Below are 5,438 nucleotides of genomic sequence, written 5' to 3' on the forward strand. Positions count from 1 at the left end.
AGAATATAATCATTCTGATTTTGGTGTTGACCATCTGGTGATGTCCATGTGTAGAGTTCTCTTGTGTTGTTGGAAGAGGGTGTTTGCTATGACCAGTGCATTTTCTTGGCAAAACTCTATTAGCCTTTGCCCTGCTTCATTCTGTACTCCAGGCCAAATTTGCCTGTTACCCCAGGTGTTTCTTGACTTCCTACTTTTGCATTCCAGCCCCCTATAATGAAAAGGACATCTTTTTTGGGTGTTAGTTCTAGAAGGTCTTTTAGGCCTTCATAGAACCATTCAACTTCAGCTTCTTCAGTATTACTGGTCAGGGCATAGACTTGGATTACTATGATATTGAATGGTTTGCCTTGGAAACGAACAGATGTCATTCTGTCATTTTTGAGATTGCATCCAACTACTGCATTTCAGACTTTTTCGTTGACTATGATGGCTATTCCATTTCTTCTGAGGGATTCTTGCCCACAGTAGTAGATATAATGGTCATCTGAGTTAAATTCACCCATTCCAGTCCATTTTAGTTTGCTGATTCCTAAAATGTCAGTGTTCACTCTTGCCATCTCCTGTTTGACCACTTCCAATTTGCCTTGATTCATGGACCTAACATTCCAGGTTCCTATGCAATATTGTTCTTCTATCACCAGTCACATCCACAACTGGGTGTTGGTTTTGCTTTGGCTCTGTCTCTTCATTCTTTCTGGAGTTATTTCTTCATTGATTTCCAGTAGTATATTGGGCACCTACTCACCTGGGGAGTTCCTCTTTCAGTGTCCTATCTTTTTGCCTTTTCATACTGTTCCTGGGATTCTCAAGGCAAGAAAACTGAAGTGGTTTGCCATTCCCTTCTCCAGTGGACCACGCTTTGTCAGCTCTCTCCACCATGACCCATCCATCTTGGGTGGCCCTACATGGCATGGCTCATAGTTTCATTGAGTTAGACAAGGCTGTGGTCCATGTGATCAGATTGGTTAGTTTTCTGTGACTGTGGTTTTCATTCTGTCTGCCCTCTCATAGAGAAGGATAAGAGGCTTATAGAAGCTTCCTGATGAGAGAGACTGAATGAGGGTGAAACTGGGTCTTGTTCTGATGGATGGGGACATTTTCAGTAAATCTGTAATCCAATTTTCTGTTGATGGGTGGAGCTGTGTTCCATCCCCACTACTTACCTGGGGCCAAACTATAGTGGAGGTAATGTTAATGGGACCTCCTTCAAAAGATCCCATGCATGTACTGCTACACTCACCGCCCCCCAACCTTGCAGCAGGCCATGACTGACCCATACCTCCATTAGAGACTCATGGACACTTCCAGGTAAGTCTGGGTCAGTCTCTTGTGGGTCACTGCTCCTTTCTCCTGGGTCCTGGTGCACAAGGTTCTGTTTGTGCCCTCCAAGAATCTATTTCCCAGTCCTGTGTAAGTTCTAGTAGCTCTATGGTGGGGTTAATGGTGACCTCCTCCAAGAGGGCTTATGCCATACCCAAGTCTGCCTCACCCAGAGTCCCCGTCTCTGTGGCAGTCCACTGTTGACCTGTACCTCCACAGGAAACCCTCAACACAGCTCTGTCTCTGTAGGGTCCCTGGGTCCTGGTGCACACAAGGTTTGTTTGAGCCCTCTTAGCGTCTCTAGAAGGAATGGGGTTTGATTCTAAAACGTGAATTCACCCCTCCTACCATCTTTCTGGGACTTCACCTTTGCCCTTGGTCATGGGATACCTCCTCACAGCCACTTCAGTGCTGCGCAGCTGTTGCTCCAGCACCTATCCTCTTACTGGGGTTTCTCTGATCTTGGACATGGGGTACCTCCTCATAAGCATGAGGAGATATAAGCATGAGCAATGGCAAAATGATTCAGCAATTTTTGCATATGAATAAGATGTCTATGAAATGTCTGTCATTTCTGTTGCTGCTAAGGCTGACTTGCTACTTTAGCTCTGGAAGTTGTGGAAAGGTGCTGGCATGGCCAGTGAAATATAGTCATTGGATTAATGAAGATGATTCTGGATCAACTTGTCACAAGGGGTCATGATCTGACTGTTTTGACATCTTCATTGCACTCTTATTGATCCCAACAAACCATCTGCTATTAAGTTTGAGGCTTTCCATGCATCTTTAGCTAACATTTCTCAATGCTGAAAAATGCAATTTTGGAATATTTTGATACTACTATGAAGTTTTGAGAAGATGTTGTTTCAAACAAGAAACGTATGACAAAGCTACAGGAATCAAGGTTCAAGGTTGTTCTTGCAGATGCCATTGGACTTGTGGTGAGTTTCTGGCTGAGATACTTAAAATTCTTTTAATGTACAGTCTTCATTTCACCCCTGGTTATTCAATTGAAAAATATAGTGGAAAAATTCCATTCCCACCATCCTAGATACCTGTTATTATGTCAGAACTAAATAACCATATGACATTATGGAAAGGCTAAAAAAATATGATATATGTATTTTATTTTGACTTCTGTTTCCAGGCATTTAATGTAAACAAATGGAGTCTGTTTTACAGTGAAGTGCTTAGGTAAGTTATCTTTTAGTTTTTAGGATGAGCCCTAACTTTTCTGGTGCCTCAGAAAGTGTGTTTGTATAGAATTCCAATAATTTTTCTCCTGTAAGTGTAAAGATGGAATGAAAATATAAAATGATCCACTGATCTCATAAGTAATACAGAAACACTTAAATTATATGGCAAAGTAGAACCAGAGATCAAATTGCCAACATCTGTTGGGTCATCAAAAAAGCAAGAGAGTTCCAGAAAAAATATCTACTTCTGCTTTATCGACTATACCAAAGCCTTTGACTGTGTGGATGACCACAAACTGGAAAATTCTTAAAGAGATGGGAATACCAGACCACCTTACCTGCCTCCTGAGAAACTTGTATGCAGGTCAAGAAGCAATAGTTAGAAGTGGATATGGAACAACAGACTGGTTCCAAATAGGGAAAGGAGTACATCGAAGTTGTATATGTTCACCCTGCTTATTTAGAAGGACTGATGTTGAAGCTGAAATTCCAATATTTTGGCCACCCGATGCAAAGAGCTGAATTATTTGAAAAGACCCTGGTGTTGGGAAAGATTGAAGGCAGGAGGAGAAGGGGACGACAGAGGATGAAATGGTTAGATGGTATCACCAACTCAATGGACATGAGTTTGGGTAAACTCAGGGAGTTGGTGATGGACAGGGAGGCTGGGCGTGCTGCGGTTCATGGGGTCGCAAAGAGTCAGACACAACTGAGCGACTGAATTGAACTTAACTATTTAACTTATATGCAGAGTACATCAGGAGAAATGCCAGGCTGGATAAAGCACAAGCTGGAATCAAGATTTCTGGGAGAAATATCAATAACCTCAGATATTCAGATAACATCACCTTTATGGCAGAAAGTGAAGAAGAACTAAAGAACCTCTTGATGAAAGTGAAAGAGAAGAGTCAAAAAGTTGGCTTAAAGCTCAACATTCAGGAAACTAAGATCATGGTATCCGGTCTCATCACTTCATGGCAAATAGATGGGGAAACAGTGGAAACATGACAGACTTTATTTTTCTGGGCTACAAAATCACTGCAGATGGTGACTGCAGCCATGAAATTAAAAGACACTTACTCATTAGAAGGAAAGTTGTGACCAACCTAGATAGCATATTCAGAAGCAGAGACATTACTTTGCCAACAAAGGTCCATCTAGTCAAGGCTATGGGTTTTCCAGTGGTCATGTATGGATGTGAGAGTTGGACTATAAAGAAAGACGAGCACTGAAGCATTAATGATTTGAATTGTGGTCTTGGAGAAGACTCTTGAGCATCCCTTGGATAGCAAGGAGATATAACCAGTCAGTTCTAAAGGAAATCAGTCCTGAATATTCATTGGAAGGACTGATGTTGAAGCTGAAACGCCAATAATTTGGCCACCTGCTGTGAAGAGCTGACTCATTTGAAAAGACCCTGATGCTGGGAGAGATTGAAGGTGGGAAGAGAAGGGGATGACAGAGGATGAGATGGTTGGATGGCATTACTGACTCAATGGACATGAATTTTAGAAAGCTCTAGGAATTGGTGATGGACAGGGAGACCTGGCATGCTGCAGTCCATGGGGTCACAAAGAGTTGGACACAACTGAGCAACTGAACTGAACTGAACTGAAAGTAGAAGCCTGTGGACCGTCACTAACACAGAACATTTCAGGAAGTAACAAGCCACAAACTGAATAACTTGGAAATTCTCCAAGCAACTATATATCCAACTTACTAAATTTTTTTTAACTTAAAAAAAAAAATCAGGATGGGAGGAGCTAAGATGGAGGAGGAGTAGGATGGGGAGAACACTTTCTCCCCCACAAATTCATCAAAAGAACATTTAAACGCTGAGTAAATTCCACAAAACAACTTCTGAATGCCGGAAGAGGACATCAGGCACCCAGAAAAGCAACCCAAGTCTTCGAAAGGAGGTATGAAAAAATATAAAAGACAAAAAAAGAGACAAAAGAGGGAGGGACAGAACTCCGTCCTGGGAAGGGAGTCTTAAAAAGACAGAAGTTTCCAAACACCAGGAAACCTCCTTATTGCCGAATCTGTGCCAAGCCTTGGAAGCACAGAGGGCAACATAACAGGGAGGAAAAATAAATAAACAATTAAAACCTGCAGATTAGGAGCCCTACGGTAACTCCCCCAGCGGAGAAGCAGCGCAGATGCCTGCATACGCCACTAGCAATCAGGGGCTGGGCAGGGAGGCGTGGCACGGGCTGCACCACTTACAGTAAGGATCTGGCCTGAATAACCCGAGCGCTATCTGAGCAAAATAATTTGGGCTAGCAAACCAGACTGTGGGATATCTACCACGCAAAAAGCCAGCCCTAACCTAAGACACCGCCAGGCCCATGCATGGAACAAAGGACTGAACAGAGATAGCTGGCTGCATACCATCCCCCTCCGGTGACAGGCAGCCAGAGCCGGAAGAGGGCATTCGCTGCCCCAGAGAGACATTATCTATAAAACTGTAAGCAGGCTTCTTTGCTAACTAAAACTTCTTGGGGGTCTGGACAGTCAACATCTGCCTGAGAAGGTGCACCGGTTGCACACCTAGATAACCGGGCGGCAGGGAGGCGATAAGTCGCAGCAATCGCGTGCGCCAAACACCTCATCACCTGAGCTGCTGGGATCTGGGAAGGGCACAAAACGCAGGCCCAACCAAGTCTGGGCCTCTGAGGACTACCCTGAGCGGCTTGGACCTGGGAGGTGCAGGCAGCCCAGGGCCAGCCACAGATGGTTCCTGGCGGAGTAACCTAGAGCCTGAGCAGTGTGGGCAGGGAGGCTACACGCGCCGTGAGCGGGGGCAGACCCAGTGTGGCTGAGGCACTGCGAGCACATGCCAGTGTTATTTGTTTGCAGCATCCCTCCCTCCCTCCTACAGCACAAACTGAACAAGTGAGACCTAAAAAAAAAAAAAGT

This window comes from Bison bison, unplaced genomic scaffold (assembly GCF_000754665.1).
Source record: "Bison bison bison isolate TAMUID 2011002044 unplaced genomic scaffold, Bison_UMD1.0 scf7180017863882, whole genome shotgun sequence".
In the NCBI taxonomy this organism is placed as follows: Eukaryota; Metazoa; Chordata; class Mammalia; order Artiodactyla; family Bovidae; genus Bison; species Bison bison.